Source organism: Sceloporus occidentalis, unplaced genomic scaffold, assembly GCF_023333645.1.
Source record: "Sceloporus occidentalis isolate IW3139 unplaced genomic scaffold, rSceOcc1.0.p SCAF_3, whole genome shotgun sequence".
Classification (NCBI taxonomy): domain Eukaryota; kingdom Metazoa; phylum Chordata; class Lepidosauria; order Squamata; family Phrynosomatidae; genus Sceloporus; species Sceloporus occidentalis.
The window spans coordinates 151,953,276-151,974,522 of NW_028316983.1; positions in this window are offsets into that span (position 1 = coordinate 151,953,276).

Below are 21,247 nucleotides of genomic sequence, written 5' to 3' on the forward strand. Positions count from 1 at the left end.
CAATGAACATCTGTTTCATAATACATAGCCAAAGGTAGCACTGAAGACTTTAAAACCAGCCTTCATTTTAGTCTTTTTTTTTCTGTCTTCTTCTCTGTAAACAAGCCAATTGCTTATTCCAGTAACAGCCCACTATGTTCGGTTGTCTTCATAGTGCTTTATTACAGCATGATCTTTGACTGCTGAGGGAATGTCGAAGTGGCCAGAGGTGACAATATTAGTGAAATTTGCCTAATTCTCAGTTGCCAGCAGGAAATACAAAAATATGTAGGCAACCAATTCTAGTCTTTCTTTTACTCCAATAAGAGGGAGGGGAGATTCCTCCTTGGTATCAACTCTATTTAAATGACAGGTTTAATTCTCCCATGTTAGTGACTTTTGACAGCTGTGCTATGTGCTAATTGAAGCAAATGGCAAGAAGCCATCATAAATCTTTCATTTACAATCTGAAAAGTGGAACTATGCAGGCTTTGTCTCCTGTAGTCCCAATTAATATGGCAGTAGCTTCCTCCCACACCAAAAAAAAAAAAAAAGTTGCTGCTTTTCTATTCTGTTATTGAATGTCCACATTCATTTAGGCAATGTTTATTTCTAAAAAGTAACACAAGTTTCAAGGGCTCCAGCTTACAGTTGTGATCGGCAGCAATAGAAATGTGAACATTTGAGTAGGGAAAAGCAATAGTCACTGGTAGGTAAGGAAAAAGACTCTCACCTCTTTTGGGAGCAGGTAGCAGAAAGGAAAATCCTTTCTTCTTACTGTTCCCTTTATTGAAAGAAAAATTCTTTTGAAGACTTTAGTTTGGGAGAGAAATTTCCTCTTAAATCAAAAGAAGGGGAAAGGGTATTTAAGATGCTGATCAGCTTAAGTGGAGTGATGACTGTTGAGGAACAGAACCCCCCAAATGGAGGGATGAATGCACATTTTTATGAAGGGATGAAGGCCCCTAAACTAAGGCCCTGGTCTGTGGGCAGGGTGAACACTGCCCGTTCAGATGGTGTGCACATTGATGATGTCCTTTTGGTGTAGCACCCACACAGGGCTGTGCCAAAGGGGTGTGATCAAGCTGTGCCATAGGGGTGTGATCCTGGCAGCAGCCATAGCATCTCTTCAGAGGCACAAAAAGGAGCCAAAAAACTGGCTCCTTTTTGTGCTCTGCGGAGGCCGGATCAGTGCCACTGCAGCACCAATCTGGGGCAGAAATGGGTGGTGTCTCGCCGCCCCTTCCTGCCCGTCTGTACCGGGCCTTAATGAACAGCAGAAGACATTTATGTATGGTGGCTGTGCTTTTACATATGTCTCTCAGAAAAAGAAAACAAGAGATCTAGAACTCAATGAATATGGCCTTCCCTGTGTTGTATTTTGGGTGGTGAAATATAATAGAAATAGATGAAAGGATTCAGGAGGAAGTGCCACTAACCTTGTCCTTCCCTCCCTACCAAGTAGTCTCTTGAATTAAAGTGATTCATCCTCTGCCTTTTGTGAATAGAGAAGGTAGTGCTTGCTAACCATTCAGCCCACGCCATCACTGATGGTGATACTACTGATGGTGATAATAATAGTGCTAAAAGACACCACTCTACTGCTGTAACCTTTCTGGGAAGTAGAGAACAACAGCCATCAGTATATTCTATTTCATTCATTCTTACTTTTTCTCTGACAGCATGGAGCAGGGCAAACTAAACTCTTTTTTAAAAGGAAAGGCAGGTGATGCCCACAGAATGTTCCACCTATTTCCCTCCAATGCCAAGAACTATTAAGCCCTCAATTTGGAGGCCAAAATGCTTGATTGATTAGACTGTATAGTTTTATAAACAAAATAGCATTAATGAATTTATTGACTCAGTTAAGTTTCTTTTGGTTCGTTAATTGTGTTCGTTGTTGTTGTTGTTGTTGTTGTTGTTGTTGTTGTTGTTGTTGTTAAGTTCCTTAAAGTAATTTCCAACTTATGGAGAGCCTGGGGTTTTCTAGGCAAGATTTCATAAGAGGAGGTTTGCCTTTGCTCTCTTCTGAGGCTGAAAGAATGTGACTGGCCCATAGTCACCCAGTGGGTTTCCATGACCAAGTGGGAATCGAATCCTGGTCTCCAGAGTTGTAGTCCAGTGCTCATACTATTACACTTCATTGGCTCTTACAGGATTCTTGCCAGATAATATGCTCCATTTGTTTATTAAATTTAGTAGATTCGATTCCAACACGTAGTGTACATCCTGTCAAGGATATCACATTTTTCTGTAGTAGCACTTCATTGTCCTTGAGATTCCCTCATCTCACTCATTTGTCTTTATACTGTGCACTCCAGTAGAAGTGCCTCATTATGTCAAGATTTATTTTCACAGCCCACCTATGAAAATGGGTTCCCCCCCTTTCAAAACTGAGTTTGACTCCTTGCAATTAGGTATGATCTTTGAATGCTGTTTACTCAGGTGTTAAAGTGTATCAAAAGAACCTCAACATGATTTTAATCAAAAGCATAGGATCTGAACAAAGCTAATAATAAACTTGCCACCAAATGTTGCCTGGAACAGTTTGTTCTACAATCAAGTTCTCGTGAAATGTGCCCTGGAATTTGAGGATGCATGGGCTTGAAAAGTGTGATTGTTATCAGCTCTAACACAGAACCATTGTTCTGTGCTTCTTTTCTGCCTGGCAACCCAAGCATACAGTAACTAGCTCCATGTTTGTCACTCTGATGTCATTTGCAATTATATCAATTTTGTTCTTCCCCATGAAAGGAATACAAGTTGAAAATTAAAGTAGGTTATTTTAGAGGAGCTATGGAGGTGCATTCTGATTTCTACAGCCAGCAATCTCATTTGACAAGTGGATCTAAGGTGACTCAAATAGCCACAGAGGAAGCGTTTCACCATTAAAGATGAATCTGGGTTTAGAACTTTACTTGGGGATGAAAATGGGGAGTGTGGTATACATTGCCAACCCAGACACGTAAACTGAGTGGAAATGTTGACTTATATCTCAGAAGATCTATATAACAATGCTCTTGTAAATTCACTGTTCCTGGCTAAAATTCCTAGTTGGGAACAACTGCTTTCATGTTTGTGACATCAGGCCTCTTCAGGGTTAGAATCAAAAGATATGGGATCTAAGTACTGATTTGCATTTGAGACTCATGTTATGTGTTGTGTTGTGGTTGATATGTGCTTTCATGTCATTTCCAACCTATGGCAATACTTAGGCTACATCCACACTGCAAAAATAATTCAGTTTGACACTACTTTAACTGTCATGGGTCAATGCCATGGAATTCTAGGATTCCTAGTTTGTTGTGACACCAGAGGTCTCTGACACGGAAGGCTAAATGCCTTACATTTCCAGAATTCCAAAGCACTGAGCCATGGCAATTAAAATGGTGTCATCTATTACACCTATTACGGTTGCATCTATTCGTATCTATTCACTCGCCCTTTGCCAAAAATTTGTAACCATTTGAATGCATCTGAAGAAGATGGATGGCAAGACATGTAGTACTGTGCATTTTTGTGGACTTCAGTGGGTACTCCGGTAAAAAATGTGAAGCTTTTACTTGTGGAGTTTAAGGAGTTTTTCATGGGGGTGGGGGCTGCATATCACATACGGCTAGATCACGTTCTATTCAAGTGGAATGATGAATATTTTAAACATGTAGACAAGCCCATTGTGGAATGTATGAAGCATCCTGAAAAATGTATTTTTTTCTACACACACACACACCTTCCCTTATACTATTTGTAAAAAAAAATTATCTAGTTAAAATTTAGAGAAATTTCTTTAATGAACAATAAAATATGTAATTGAAAACAAAATCCATGGAAATGCTACATACAGTGTCCTTCCCCCTTCTTGGTACAATAATAATAAATAATAATACCTTTTATTTATATTTTGCCTCCTCTCCCAGATGGATCGAGGTGGGATTACAGTCTGTTAAAACCCATACATCAATAATAAAATACATATAAAATACATCAATAAAAATAATACAATTAATCTTAAAACTGACTCACCATCAAGTGGTAATCACATAATTATTTCAGCTGCTAAAAGGCTGTATTTCTTATCATTAATAAATAGCCTTTAATACTATCAGAAATGCTGTGCACAGCAGATAACTTCTAGAACAGTAACAAGTAACCAGTATTTATTTTATCAAACATTGGTATAGAATATATCTGCTGTGTACTTTGTATTTTGAAATGTTGTAAAATGTATGTTCTACTCTTTTGTTCCACAGAACAGAATTTAAACATCTTCTTAGTCCTGCACACTGCATCAGATGTCCTGAGAAGAAAGTAATTGATCTTGCCATCCTAAGCACACTGACTTGTGATTTTGTCTCAATTAACTTGGTAGGAACAAAATATGAATAAACATCCACAGAACTGCATTTTCTGTGGGTGCTTTTCCTTATGTCTTGTGCTTTGATGGGTGAGAATTTCATCTGAGAAGTTCACCCTGACAACATCTGAATATGGGAGAAAGTATAAATGACATCTTTGCCCAGCCCTAATGTTTTGTGATGACAGTTAACTTTCTGAGAATAACATGTTACACAAAAGGTGGAAGTTGTGAAAAAAAGTATAATGCTGAAATAGAAGTGAGGGGAAAATGATATAAACTGTTTGTTTGTTTGGTGACAAGCATTGTGGTTTTTTTTAAAAAAAGAAGTTGCATTCAGGCCTTCATGGGACCAAGGCTTGGGACATAAGGATTTGAAAATTAATTTGATAATGATACACACTAGAAAATGGGAGTTATTTTGTTGCCACCCTAATAATTTAGATGGTTAAATCAGTTAAATTATTGTTAATTAAATCATTATTTCAAATACTAGATTTCAGAAAGAACCATCAAATTTACAGGGAATGGCACAGATGCTTTCTTTATTGACTTGTTGGAACACTTTTTGTTATTGGCTCCTTCAAAAGTATTATTTTTGTCATTTTAAGGTTGTTTTTCTCCAGAGTGGATTTTTCTCCAATTGTACTATTTTTTGTGCCAATTGTGCAGTGGCTTAGTGATTAAAATGCCAATTCTTTTTGTATTTGTATATGTATTTTTAATTAAATTTTTACATAATAAAATACGCTTTGCTAAGATACATAATATTAAACTCCTGTTTAAATGTATGTATTTACATTGCTGTTCCTTCCTTTTATCTCTATCAATTCCGTATTTATCACATTAGTATATTGTCACTTTCTATAATCATTACATTTTAAATTATCCTTCACATGTATATTTCTTATACATCAAAAAATATTTCATTCTTCTTTTCAGCCTTAGTAAAATCTTTCCTGATTTATTTTATTCTACACGTTACTATCTCTTACCAAGCAAATTGATCTCTTTGATTAAGAAATTAATTAAAAAATAATACTAGCCAATTCTGATGATGGGAAGATCGGAAGGTTGGCAGTTCAAGGCCTGGGTGCTCCATGATGGAGTGAGTTCCTGTCACTAGTCCCAGCTTCTGCCACCCTGGCAGTTCGAAAGCATGCAAATGCAAGTAGATAAATAGGTACCACTTCTCAGTGGGAAGGTAACAGTGTTTGGTGCAGTCATGCTGGCGCCATGACCACCGGAGCAGTCCTCAAACAACGCTGGCTCTTTAGCTTAGAAACATAGGTGAGCACCACCCCCTACAGTCAGTTATGACTAGACATTCATGTCAAGGGACTACTTTTACCTTTACCTTTACTATAAAGAGTATAACACGGTTATTCCACAGAATAGTGGGAATCCAACACATCTGGAACATCCTGGCATGGTAAAATTGTCCTACAGCAGGGAATCTCATCTTTCAACACAGTTAAGTTTTGTCATTAATCTGGATCTCTCTTCTCTTCTTTTACCCTCTTCCATCATTGCCAACATTTACATGGTTCACTTGTCCTTCAAATACCTTGTTTGTTAAAAGTTACTAGAAAACAGCATATTAGTTTCTGCTGATATCCTTTCTGCTTTTGTAATAAAGAAATACTTTTTTTGGTCTAAAATCAGCTTGTCCTTCTACCTCATTTTTGCTTGGTGTCACTTTGTCCATTTTCAAAACCTTCAGTTAGTACATTCCTGCAGAGGCTAAAGGCCTGGAAGAGGTTTTCCTCAAAACAAACAGACAAAAAACCAAACAAGTGCACTGTTCTTAATAGAGGACACGGGTACATTGCAAATGCAAATGGGTGCCTGCCAAAATCAGTCAATGATTGAAGAGGGATAATTCTTAATCACAAATGTTGTGAAAGCCTCTGGGTATGAAGAACATTTCTCTTAACAACTGAATCACTGCATCCATTCTGCCTCCAAGCTCCCAGTCATGAAACATGATTTGCAAAATCTGTAGCTGAGCATGTTTAACATTTAAGATGCCCACATTTTGAGAGTGAAAAGATTGTGGTGAGATTTGGGATCGCACAACAACAACAACCATATGTGCATACACACCATGGGTGCCTTTAATTAATCCTACTCTAAAATCTGTGTTTGACATTGGCTGGAAAATTCGAGCTGGTAGAATTGGAAGGACGTGAAAAGGAAGGAATATACCTTAGACCCCTAGGAAATTTTATTGATAAATTGGCTTATTAGAAGTGGGCAAAACAGTCATTTCCCTCTAACCTGGGAATAAGCTTCATTTAAGTGAGCAGGATTTATTTCTGGATGGACTTTAAAAAAACCCAACCTTCTTTTATTTTATTTTTTTACAAAAGAAAGAAAGACATAGGCTATGGTGGGAAGTCATGAATTTAGTTAGCTGTATATTTTGGCTTCACTCTTACTACATCCCAATGTGTAAACGTATCCACTGAAGACCAAAAAACAAATGGGAAGGTTTTGGGGGGGGGGGGTTAGAATCCAAGAAAGAAGCAAATGGGAGTGATTATGACAAATCCATATTCTGAAATCCTTCAAAATCTGAAACCTTTTTTCATGGGTTGCTGAAATAGTGACACATTGGCCTTCTGATGGTTAAGTGTACACAAATGTTGATTCATGCACAAAAATATTCACAATTGTGTGTATAAAATTATCATTGAGTAATTTTCAGATATAAGGTGCATATGAAACATAAATGGTTTTTTTTTTGTTTCAACTTGTGTCCCATCTCCAAGACATCTCACTATGTATATGCAAATATTCTAAAATCCAAAATAATAATAATCCAAAATCCAAAAAAAAAAAAAAAAAAAAAGGTTTGGCCCCAAGCATTTTGGATAAGGGATACTCAATATGTATGATGAAGCTTTGATCCAGTGCCTTTAATTCCATCAGTAAAACTGCTGCAGCAGTTGAATAGGCCAGAGGCTTTTACTCTAAAAGAGCTTTATATAAGCAGCTCCTGTTTCACATGATATAACCATTTATATCCTATACTGGTATAGGTGGAATCTGCACATGCAGATGTCTCCATAAATTTCCATATCCATTGAGACACCAGCTTCTTCCCCCCTTGAGCAAGAGCTACAATCCCAGAGTGGCCACTGATTCTGAAAAAGAGGGATTCTGCATGTGTTCAGGTAAGCAAACCACATAAAACGTACACAACTTTGCATACTGACAGATCTTTTCAGGAAAAAGCCATTCCTAAACCCAGAGGGTACATAATCAGGACTCATATCTTTTATTTCACATAGGATTCACATAGCCTTGAGGCTAAGATCCTTGTTTCTAGTATAGGTAAGCAATATAATTTTCAAGGTGGCAAGTGAAATCTCAAGGCTGTCATTGAATCCAGAACATTTTCATACATTTAGGGATTCATCTGTGCAGGTGTGTCAGATTAACTGAAAGGTTATTTCAGTGTTATTACAACATACATATGTACCCTGCAATTTGGCCACCAATTTATACCAGGAGTGGAAAAGTGCAAATGCATCCTGCCTCCAAGGCCAATTTGAAGACAAAAAGTGGCAAAAATGACCCCTCCCACCAGACACACACACCAGGGTTATGGGGCAATCTCACCACATTTATGACACACACTGAGCCATTTTGACTTCTGGAGAGGCCTTGAAAAACAGGATATAAAATTTGATATTTGGCCCGCTCTCCCAGGCTATTTTAGGACAGGAACACATAAATCCCATCTGTATTGAAAGTAGTTATGGAATGATACCATCCTCCCAATCAAGTCCACCACCAGTTTTTCCAAGAAGCACCAGAAAATTCTTGCTTGTGTTAGAGATCATTTGCAAGTATCTGTAGGAGTTGTCCTACAAGGAAAAAAGAACATAGAACTGGGAATATTAGTCTCTGCAGTCCACTGCACTTTCATACAGTGGATGAGAAAACAGAAAACAAAATTTTCTTTGACATTAGCTTCAGAGATATGGCACATTTTTATGTCACTGTCCTTGGTCTTTGAGAAAATGTGTGCATTTTTTAACATTTCTGTGGAATGTGATGTATTGGAAAATGTCACAATTGCTATGTTATAGTAAAACGTATTAGCACTGAAAGGTTTCTATAGGGCTTCTGACCAATCAGCTTGTACTGTTGTTGTGTTTTCTCTTTGTGTGTTCTTAGCTTCAGAAAGGGAAAAAAATGTTAGAAAACCCAGTTTGGTTTATGATCATGGGATAATGTGTTTGTCTTCTTTTGTGTTGTAGGCATGAGCCTGCAAAAATGGATTCCTGAACCTCTATATCAATGCTATGTGGTGCTTTGCTGTGTTCAGCTGCACACATTATTACATCTGCTCACCACTCTGACCATGCTTCTCTTCTATTATCATCTCTTCACTTGCTTCCCTTCCCCTTCCATATTCAGTATAAGCTTCTGTTGTAAACTTTTAAAGCTCTGCATGGGCTGCCCCCCCTTATTTATCTGAACTTCTTTCTCCTCACATTCCCACTCGTACCCTCTGTTCTAGTAGTCAAGGTCTGCTGTTTCAGCCCAGAATTTTCACTGCCCCGTCCCAGATTCGTCCTTTTCACTTGCTGGCCCTCACTCCTGGAACCTCCTTCCCCCACAAACATGGCTCATCACTTCTTTCACCAGTTGAAGACTATATTGTTCAGGAAAGCACTCCCAGGCATTGTGTGACTGTTTATCCAATTGTAATCTGATATTTTATTTTATTTGATCTCTGATATTCTTAATCTGTTGCCTCCTTATTTTATCTAATTCTATCTTGTATTACTATCTATTGTTTTATATGTATTTTGTAGAATGTACGCCATTGGCAGGTTTCATTTTTATCAATTTTATTGTCTGTATGTACAGCACTGTGTAAATCCACAGCGCTATATAAATAAAGTATAATAATAATAATAATAATAATAATAGACTCATTTTATGCCTAAAACAAAGAACAAAATTAATTTAAGACACACACAAAAATGAATAAGATAAATGTAAAGTTAAGTACACCAATCAATCTTTTTGGTATATAAGATGCAGAGTGTAAACTGAACTACAAATATAAACTAATGACTGTAAAGCTGCTGAATATCTAACAAATGTAACATATGATTAGTTTAGCAATAGAGTAAGAACAGAAGGTATAAATGTGACTAAAATTTATGCTGGAAACAAATTTGACTTTTATGTCATGTTTTTTAAAGTGGTACAGTATTGTTTTGTATGGAAAAGCTCATTCATATATATATATATATATATATATATATATATATATATATATATATATCCAGTTCTTGTTCAAAACCTTTAAAGCGTTTTTCTTTCTTTCAGTAAAATGTCTTGAATTCCTCCTAGCCAAATTCAGATTTACTCACAACCATCATTAAATTGCATTTATCACATTTATCACAGGTTTCACAGGTTTTTACCTATCCTTGCTTCACATACCTTTAACCAACCCACCCGCCTTCTGATTCCTCATGTGAACTTCTGAACTGTCAATTCTCAGAGCAGAAAAGCAGTTTATTTTTAAACTGGACAGAACATTTTGCCAGCCGTGATTTAAAGCCTTTCACATTCATCAGAATAATTTTAACTTATCTTGGCTCCATCTATAAATATTAAAGCTCACTCATTTCAGAATCTGTCACCAAGCAGCTGTCATGGCATAGAGTTACACCATATTAACAAGGCACAACATAAATTGACATTTCTATACATAACATTTTTCCACACACTGTCTGGGATACAACTGCTACACAGGCTTGAACTGGGGTTGGTTTCCATTGTAGAAGAGTGCAACAAAAGATGACACTATGCACTAAAAGGGAACATGGAGGACCTGGACCTCTACGTTTCCTTAGTGTAAGTCAATTCAATTTACTCATAAAAAGTGGAGGCTCCTGCCCTGATGTTCAGTTGGTCATCCTGTAATACCATCAGTATTCTACTCTGATTCTGAAATCTTTCTTTGCCTTTGCTGTGAAGGAATTTCTCCACAAGAACTCAGTAACGAATAACAAATGTGACTAAATTAGGGCTGTAATGTTTCATTGATTAATCAGTTGGATTAATTGATTAAAAGCCTTTTAATTGAATAAAAAGCTGTCCCTGATTAATTGGGTAGAATATAGAGAGAGAGGAGGAGGGGAGGGAAAGAGAGAGCATTTAATTAAGGAACTTGAAGACCACTCTTTAGTAAAGAGTTTAAAAGATTTTTAAAACACACACACACCATCAGTGCAAAAAAAAAAAAAAAAAAAAAAAAAGCCAAAAAAGCAGTACCATCTGGAAAGAATGAACACACACACACACATGCACACATACTGCTAACATTAATAAAAATTATCTGAAAAGGAAAGGTTGGTTTTATTTTTTAAAGATGGCTGTCATCATGTCAAACAGCTATGATAGAGTAAGCCCAGTTTACACTATAGTAATCCAGTTTTTTTAATTTTGTAAAATTCAGAATTCTTTACCAATCACACAATGATCAAAATCCACCCAAACCTGCTTTTAAGACCACAGCCCCTCCAATATGCCCACTGCTGTTTTGTTGGAGTGTGTAGAAGGATCAGCAGAGACACATCTAGCTATTTTCCTATACCTGGACATACTGGAGGGATTTCAACTGCGGCAGCTCCCAAGGATTCCCAGGGGTCCTCATGGATGACCATTAGGGAATATCCAGCTACAAGAAAACAGATAGATGCTTCTCTGCTGATTGTCCCACTTTCTAATGACATGTAAATGGCTGTGTTGGTCTGGTAGTTGCATTATTAAAATGTGAGTTTGTGTGGAGGTAGCACAGGGAGCTATAGATGCATATCAGACACACATCTCCCAGTGGTGGATTCCAGCCATTATTTGTAAGCCACTCTGATAGCCTTTTGGCTGAAGAGTGGTGTATAAACACTATTATTATTATTATTATTATTATTATTATTATTATTATTTTCTTATATCCTGCCTTTCTCCCAATATAGGGACTCTACCCATCCATTCAATTCAATTGGATGTTTGATTCAATTAATAGTCTGATCACTGACATCTCCAGGTAGAACTAAGACTTACCTCTGAAAGATGGAAAACTACAGCTGGTTTCTGTAGCCAACACAACTTGGAATGTGACTTTTTAAACAATCTCCTTCCTATAACTCTGTCTGTTAACATTACTCAAAAAGAGGCGTAATACAAATAGTGTTGCTAGTTACTTTTTTTATCTTTTAAAAAAATCCATCATAAAAAGCACAAACATGGCTTATCTCTTTTTAAAATAAACCAAGACAAAAATATCAGGAAAGTAAATAAGTAGCTGCTTCTTAGAGGGGAAAACAGATAAGATGAGACTTGTTGTCTTACCATTTGTTGCATTATTTGCAAAATAAATGTTATAATGGTCTCATGTTCTCCCAAAAGTAACACATCACAGGTAACATATAACCTTTAAAACCTAGCAGGTCATCCTAAATCAATGGCTTAATTTATTATAAATCAAATTTCTATCTTCTATCTCCAAGTACTGTTATTTTAACTTTATGAAAAGAAAGTTATGTAAAGTATTTGAAGAGCTGAAAGAACTATAACAATGTTGCCGATAATTGGTTCCAGTTTTGCTAGTTTGAAGGGAAAGGACTTTTCTTTAAGCCCTTACAATGGCTACTAAACTGGTACAACATTAATGATTGTAATGAAAATATGCCCTGCGGTAAGTGGTTAGAGAATGTATTGAAGAGGAAAACCAGGAGACACTGTCTTGTCTCATGCTAAGGACTAGCGCATTTTTCACAACAAAATCTTCTTTAATCATCCTAACAAATGCCAGTCCCACCCCCTTCTTCATGCTTTCTCAGAATTGACTTCTCAGTCAAATTCAAATGAATGTCTCTGTAAAAAAGAAAGCATTTGGATTATGGCTGATTGGATCAATATCCAGGCAAAAAAGTCCCTTTTGTTTACTATAAATCCAAAAGCTATTTAATTCACATCTTTCCAGTAGGGCATTAATCTCTAGGACATTAATTGCTTATTTAATAACTCTAAATTGCTAATTAGGCCACTAGACTGATAATTGGTGTTACTGCAGCTTGGTTTTTAGTGAAGTGTGCTCATGGAGGACGAGTTTAGAAAACTTCATTCTACTTTATGTTTGAGATAATAAGCGTTTGCCACCAAGCACAGATTCACTTCTCTGTGTTTTTGTGAGACAGATGTCAAGATATTTTAACAAAAGACATTATATTCTTGTGAAAGATATTTACAGATCTTCACTGGATAGATAAAATATGGATTAGGATTTGGGACCATAAGTGAGTCCCTTTGTTCTCTCCCCTCCCCTGCCATCTATGTTGTTGTTGTTGTTGTTGTTGCTGCTGTTGTTGTTGTTAACTGCCTTCAACACTCAGGGTCATTTCATCCTTGATTAAGTATATCTATTTGCTATGAAATTCTCCTTTGTTCCTACTGCCTTCTGCCTTTCCAAGCATCATCATATTTTCTAGTGACTCATACCTACTCATGATGTGGCTGAAGTATGAAAGCCTCAATTTAGTCATCTTGGCTCTTCAGGAGAGTTCAGGATTGATTTGTTCTAGGACTCATAATTTGGGTCTATTTAGCCATCCATAGTATCTGCAGTATTCTCCTCCAGCATCACATCTCTAATGAATTTAATTTTCTTTCTATCTGCTCTCTGTTCTGCTCTGGTCAGGACCCACCTGTAATATTGTGTCCAGTTCTGGGCACCACAATTTAAAAAGGACATTAAGAAACTGGACCATGTCCAAAGGAGGGTGACTAAAATGGTGAAGGGTCTGGAAACCATGCCCTATGAGGAATGACTTAGGGAGATGGGGATGTTTAGCCTGGAGAAGAGAAGGTTAAGAGGTGATATGATAGCCCTGTTAAATACTTGAAGGGATGTCATACTGAGGAGGGAGCAAGCTTGTTTTCTGCTGCTCCAGAAACTAGGGCTGTTTGACAGTGGAACCACACTCCCTCGGAGTGTAGTGGAGTCTCCCTCCTTGGAGGTCTTTAAACAAAGCCTGGATGGGCATCTGTCGGGGATGCTTTGATTGAGAGTTCCTGCATGGCAGGGGGTTGGACTGGATGGCCCTTGGGGTCTCTTCCAACTCTATGATTCTATGATTCTATGCTTTCTTCACTGTCCAGCTCTCACAACCATACATAGTGGAAAAAAATACAACAATATGTAAAATCCTAACTTCAGTGTTCAGTTTTATATCTTTGACTTCAGGATCTTGTCTACTTCCTTCCTATCTGCCCTTCATAGCCTTGTTTTCTTCTTATTTAATGTAATTTTATTTTATTTTATTACATTATAATCATTTATTTCATTACAATCTCCATATATTGATAAAAATGGGAAGGAGAAAGGAAAAATTCAACAGGCCATGGTGTCTACATGCACTCCCTAAGGTTGACCCTCTGGATTCTCGAATCTTACTTTTTCTGACAAAAGATGGGTGAATTGTCTGTTCTGGAAGACTCCAAGATTCACAATTCACCTTTTAAATAGACTGTGGGGCAGGGCAGCTATACTATTTAGCATTTCTTCTAAAATATTGATTCTTTAAAAGAGAAATGAACTTCTGGTATTTTGGTATTATGACTTTGGGGAACAGAAAAAATAATACTCAACCATGTCACATTTGCCACCTGTGCTATAAATGATTACTAGTCATAATTGCTATAGCTATCTCAGCATCTGCCTCTGAATAACAACCACAGAGAACAGCAGTAGAAGAGCACTATATCCTTCATGTGTTAACTATGGATCTGCCAGCAGTATCTGTGGGAAATAGATTGCTGAAGTAGATAGTTCTTTGGTCTGATCTAAGAAGGCTCTTCTTATGTTAGAACCAAGGAATAATATTAGAGCAGGTAAGGCAAGGTTACATTGTCTCACAACAAGCTTTTCCTGTAAGGAAAATGTGGAGACAATATGTCAGCATGGGATACAATGTTGCATGTCCTCAGCATCCTCCTATGTCCCTAAAGACATATTAGAACCTCTCAATTGAAAGGAAGAAAGCTACAACATGGCTCCCTTTCTCATCCTATTGTGCAGGTGGCAGTAGTAGCATGAGGAAATATGAGATAACTTCACTGTTTCTCAGGGCAAGTGGTAGTTTGCATGTTAGGAAGAAACTGTGTTCCATAACCTGGAACTACACACACACATATGCACACAATGCGTTGCATGCACTTCAATTTTATTCTTCTAGGTGGAAGTTCTGCCCTTTTGTGGCATACAAATAAAATCAATCCAAGCAAGTTAAAACAATTCAAAATTCAAAACAATAAAAAATGTAAAAAGGACTAAAACATAATGCACGTGATCTACAAAATAGAGTTTAGATCCATAAACATTGGAAATTTTGAAATAAATCATTCGGGCCCAAAATCTTAAATAAACAGCCATATTTTTATTTGGTGTCTAAATGAAGCAAACACTGGTAACAACTGAGCCTCCAAGGGGTGGGAATTCCACAACTGGAGTACAATAGCTAAGGAGATCCAATCTTATATGTACACACCCTAATAATAATAATAACGATAATGATAATAATAATATTTTATAAAACTTTAACTATTATAACTACCACTTTTTAAGGTTGACACAAGGGTTAGTTGTGCCCATTCTGTAAAGAAATCTTTGACCCACCAAATGTTGTTGAACTACAGCTCCTATAATTCCATGCCACTGGCTGATGGTAATGAAAGTTGCAGACCAAAATATCTGGAGTATCATAAGCTGTAAGGATATGTCAGAAATGGCTCCTAAGTGACTTACCTATGTTCATATCAAGACCATCTAATTCTGCAAGAGGATTGCAATGCATGTCCTTTGTAGCCAAGGGTCTGTCTGCTTTCTTACAAGCTTTTTCCTTCTTCTTCTAACAAAGAAAATTTATGATCTTTTATAAGCCAAAACTAGCCTAAGGGCAAAGGTGTTTGTCCTACATCAAAGGAGCCAAATTTACACTGTAAAGAATCACTCTGTCTGGCAGTGTCTGGGGTGAGAATGAAGTTGTAAATCAGCCTTTTCTGGCTTGTCCGGCAGAACATCCTGCTTGTAGTCACCTATCTTCCTGTCTCTGAAGGTGTTAACATTGCTCATTGCCAACTCCTAAACTCTTCTGTCTGATGTGTGTATGAGATAGTGTGGACCTGTGCTCTTACCTCAGGGATTATGGCTGCCACAGTACAGAGTCTGTTTGTAGCCATAGGGAGAACGCGCACACACCAAAATTCAAAAGATTTCATTGTTGATAACACTCCTGACTCCACAAGATAATTAACCTTTTGGGGTGACTTGAACATGCTTCTACCATGCTTCTAGAGGAAGGCAGAAGAGGAAGAGGTGTACCCATTCCTTCCTATATTAGATGTAAACATGACTGATTGGAGGCAAAAAATGAACATTTTATCTAATATCTGGAAGTGTATCTGGTTCCTGATAACATATGACAGAGCAGAGTGATAAGATGAATGCATAACTGAGAAAGCTGTTCCACATACTGAGAACACCGTAATGGAAGTCATAGTGCTCTTACAGATAGGGCAAATGTTTCAGTCGGTTATAGTATTTGTTTCTGTTTGTTTGTTTGTTTGTTTTAAATATCCAAACATTGATGTTTATCACACTATGCTCTTAAAGAGCTACTATTCCAGTGTGACTCCTCTAGCAGCCTCCTGTTGCATGCTGGGATTGGCAGTTTTAAGGAGGGGTATTTAGAATTCTCAGGCAGAGAAGTTCAGCTCCTTAAAACTGCCAATCCCAGCATGCAACAGGAGGCTGCTAGAGGAGTCACACTGGAATAGTACCTCTTTAAGAGCATAGTGTGATAAACATCATAGTTACTAAATTCCCAGATTATTTTCTGACAGTATCTTGCACTAGCTGCAGCCCTTATTCTCACCCTGAGGTGGGTTTCTTTTAATTCTAACACACATCAGAACAAAAATGTGTTCTTCCCTCTCCTCCTTTATCTGCCTTTCAAACTATATATGGAGTTTATTGCATGGGAGGCAAAGCACCTAAATCCTGTGTATAAATGGGATTTAAATCCTGGGGGAACTCTGCAAGAGTGGGATTGTTTTCAGACATGTCACTTGAATTAAGCATTAACATGCTTAACCTGTACAAAAAGTGCAAAATCGCGCTGCTTTTTAACTTCTGGATTTTTCCAAAGTCAAAAAGCCGTGCAATTTTGCTGCTTTTTGCAGGGGTTAATGTCGCATTAATGCTTAATTTGAGACACATCATCTGAAAACAATATTACTCTTGTGGGATTTTCCTGGGTTTAAACCCCATTTATGCCTGGGATTTGGGTGCTTCCCTCCCATGTGATGAACTCCTGTAAGTTTACCTCAACAACGCACAGCCCATTTTTTTAAAAAAAGTAAGAGCCACTATTAAGAGAATGAATATATATCCAGTGTCTCCTCATTTCTGAGATGAATTGCTAAATCTCTCTGATATACACATAAAACTCAGCTCCTTAAGGCTAAAACCCACTAAAGGTAAAACTCTCATTTCAACTACAAATTTTACCCATACAACATCCAAACGTTTTTCAAGTGTAAATAACAGTATGGGGACTTGTTGAGAAATTCAGCATTATGTACCTAAGAAATGAGCACTTAGCTTCACACAGGACAGGAAGAATTTAGTTCTCATGGGAAATTATTTTTCTGTTGCTAATGCAGTCTAAATTTTATTGCCCATCTTTTATTGCTTTGTCCCCTGTTCCCATATGATCAAGAGGCAGAGTGCCTGCACTGAGAACCCTTCAGCACAAGTGAACTACAATCAAAAGAACATGGTAGGCCTGTGACACTACCATCATGATCATCTTACTTCTCCTGTACGTACGTATGTATTACATCTTTTGCCTGATGAAGAAGCCAGTGACAGTTTAAAAGCTTGCATTATGTATTTTGTGCATTTTGGTTGGCCAGTAAGTATTGCTCTTTTATGGATTATAGATGCTGTTGTATTATGAACATATACTGTATCTCTTGTGCAAGAATAAACAAATTGATAGTAAAATATCTTGAATGAGACACAAGTTCATAAATTTTGGCTCCCAGGATTTATAAACAAAACAAAATGTTCCTGGAAAAAAATAAACTCAGTTCAGCACTGTTAGCACTAAATATTTTGAAGCTATGTCTGCTTAAAATTAATTCTAATCTAAACTTGATCAAATATATGAAGCATAATTTTAGTTCCATGAGCCTGTTAACTCCACTCTGAAGTAAGCCTAAAGTAAACTCCACTTTAAAGAGTGGGGAAATAGCTGTTATGTGTCTGCTTAATTCAACTATTTGTGGGTAAGATCAATTTATGGCTTTCATTTGCTTAAATGAAATGTTAGGTAACAATCAGATTCAATACACATCCATATGAAAGTATCTGAAATGTCAACATGTTTAAAATATGCTTGGAAATTGAGTCTGCTTTCATTGATGTTACAGCAGATGGGTTTCTGGAAAAAGATAAGAGAAATTCAGTTCGAGGTAGACCAGAGGCAATTTTTGACATCCTTGTTAGAGGGACAGATGATGCAACATTAAATAAAATTCTCATAGCCCTAAGTAATGTTTAGCAGAAATCAATTTAGAGTTCAGATGAGTTGAGTGCTCTTCATGTATTTCAAGGTTGAAATTGTCTGTTACATTGGCAACATTTATTGTAGTTTTGTTTTTAATTGCTGGGATACATTTTTTATTTAACCTCATATAAAACTGTTCATCCTTTCAAATTAAGAGTGCAAACATGACATGAAACGTGCAGAAAACCTGTTCAGCAACCCAATGTTAATTCCATTTTGCTGCATCAAAACATTGTCCAAGGTCTTCCAACAGGTTAACTACAAAAGTGTGTGTGGGTGTTTGTTGTTGTTGCTTTTCTTAGGCTGCAGCCCTATATCGACTTTTCTGGTAGTAAACATTATGAACCCAATTTGACTTTGTTTTCACTAGATCAGTACAAGATTCAGCTCTAAGATGATGAAAAACTCTATACTTTGGATAGTGTTGCATATATATATATATATATATATATATATATATGAAGTTTGAAGTCATGTAGACAAATAAATTACTTTAAGATCAGGAATCCCTGAAGGGCTGAGAATATACATGGATTATCTGCATATATATATATCTTTGATGGTGCAAGCAGACTGACTGAAATGTTCCAGATTTTGTCCCTGTTCTTTCCCATTTTATACTGGGTTAAAAACAACTAACCTGGTGAGTAGGTATAAATAGTCTCTGACAGTTCTAGGAGCTGTCAAAAATATTCTGGAAAAAACAAAATGTTTATGGATCTCTAAAATAAAATATGAAAGAACAGGAACCAAATTGGGGGCATTATATTACTAAAAATCTATCTAGATGAGCCTTGAGAGTGGTCATCCTGTGTTTCTAAAGTTCATGATCACATGGAAAGAAATAGATATACAGACATTTCTTCAGGATATATAGAATATATGTACAAAATGCAATGTAGATGATATGTATATTCCCCCCACCCCAGCATTCACTTTGGCATGCCAAACCAAAGCACTTTGATCTTAAGCTAAATATGTGAATGGAGTCAAACAAAGAAATCATGCTATACAGTTTTGCAAACATTCTACCTGTAGTATATGTGGAATATTGAAATATACAGATTCTAACACAAACTCTGATGTTTTAGTCTTTAGGTGATGGGTTTGCATATGTTAATATATGTTGTTATTGTTGTTGTTGTTTTAGGGGAAATGGGAATCATCTGTTTACTTCCTGTGTTCGAATTATGTGAGTCTCTTTGAACTGAAAGTTAAACAAATACTAATACAATACAATACTAATTAGCAAGTCCCACTGAAAACAATGACAGTTGTACCCCAAACTGTGTTCAACCTGCATAGCTGTTGGCAGATACAGTTGCAAAAAATGAACCCTAATAACTATGGGAATTAAATTATTCTATTATGAGAGCCATCATGAATCAAAACCAGTCATTTTCTAAATATCAAATGATGATTATGGCCCGGGACAAATGGTCCCGAGGCGCCGAATAGGGTTAGGGCTGTGCACCAACCGCACAGTCCCTAACCCTAGCAGGGCATGGCAGCAGCCTAATGGCGGCATCCCGTTCACATGTCGCTTATTTCATGAGTGTGCCATCATGACGTGCACCTGCCTTCCAGGTTCTTTTTTGGGGCAGAGGGATGCCAGATAGTTTGACTGCTGGAGTGTGTCAGCCTGCCCTTTGGGAACTATCTATCCAGGGCCTATATTATCCAATTTCATCTCATTTAACATAAAACAATGCATATATAAAAAGGAAACAATGAGTACATAAGAATCAGAGTAGATGCAAAATTAAGCAAACCCTTTACCCCTTGGAATCATCTACTTAAGTAATTACATAGGTCTATACATAATGTAGATGATGCAAGTAGGTCTCAAGTATGAATTTGGAAGGCCTCACACTATTGACTATGTTCAGAGCAAGAGCAAGAACAAGGAATTGGCAGAGTCACTGCAGAGCAAAGATGGTGAAATGCTAACAGGGGAGAGAGAGAAGCCAAAGTGCTAATTACTTTTTTGTCCCATTCTTCTCCTAAAGGAAAAGAGTGCACCAATTGGTGAAAAAAGGAAGAAAAGATACTGTGGAGATCAGGCAGGATTATGCTGGGCTAGCAACAGCTAATCAGGAGTCAGCTGACATTTAGAGAAAAAGAATTCTGTTGCTGACAAAGTCAGATAGGGTTTTGGTTTCAGACAGTGAGGGTCTGGTTTCATGAGAGTCTTAAGTTAGGGACTGTGGCCTGTTACAGACTGCCAAAATAAAGCTGCTTCGGGTCTCTTTGGCGGTATGCTGTTTAAATGATGCATGGGTCCTAAGAGTCCGGAGGTTGCGCCAAAGCCACACTCCATTCCTAAGCACTGGAGTGCAGCTTTGGTGCAGCTTCCGGATTCTTAGGCTGCATGCATCATTTATACAGCATACCTCCAAAGAGACCTGAAGCAGCATTATTTTGGCAGTCTGTAACAGGCCTGTGAGAACTAAAGTTTGGAAAGAAAGGACTTAGCTCTAAGACTGAGCTCAGAGTGAGGGAGTTTTGAGGATAGATAGCCTAAGGGCGAATATAATATATATGTAAACTTTTACATACACACTAGGATTTGTAACAGAGAGTTGACATCATTAGCTGAAGCTTAGAAACCCTCCTGCAGGTGACTAGCATTTTCGATTCATATAGTGGTGACCAAGTCTTAGAAATTTATGAGCCCATGAACTGATGCCTAGTGTAAGAATCATCTGGGGTGATGGCTGTCCCCTGCCCCCCTTTCTGTAAAAACAAAATCTTTTCCTGCTTAAACTGCTCTTTTTTTTTTTTTTTTTAGTTTGGGCTGGTTTTCAAAGGAGATATCATCTTTAATTTCATTCTCATTTATTGATTGGGTTTGTAGTCTGTTTTTCAGCCAAAGCGATCAAAGCAAAGGTTTGCTGCTGAGAATTAAAAAACGAAACAAAACCATAAGAACACCCAGATGTGACAGCTGAAACCTATGTGGAATCCAGTCTTCACCATATGCCAGGTTCTGGGGTCTTGATCCTTGTGGTAGCATTCACTTAACTCTCACGCTTTTTCTTGGGACTGAAGGGCTGGTTAATAGACAGGTTTTGCCTTGTCACACATTAATTATGTTACTCTCCAGAGGCTTCTTTTTCTGGAGGGCTGCCTAATGACATTGTAAATAGGAGTAGCAGCCTGGAGTAACTATTTAACTGGTAATGATTAATTAATGCTACAGAATCAACAGAGCTTGCAATAATAATAATAATAATAATAATAATAA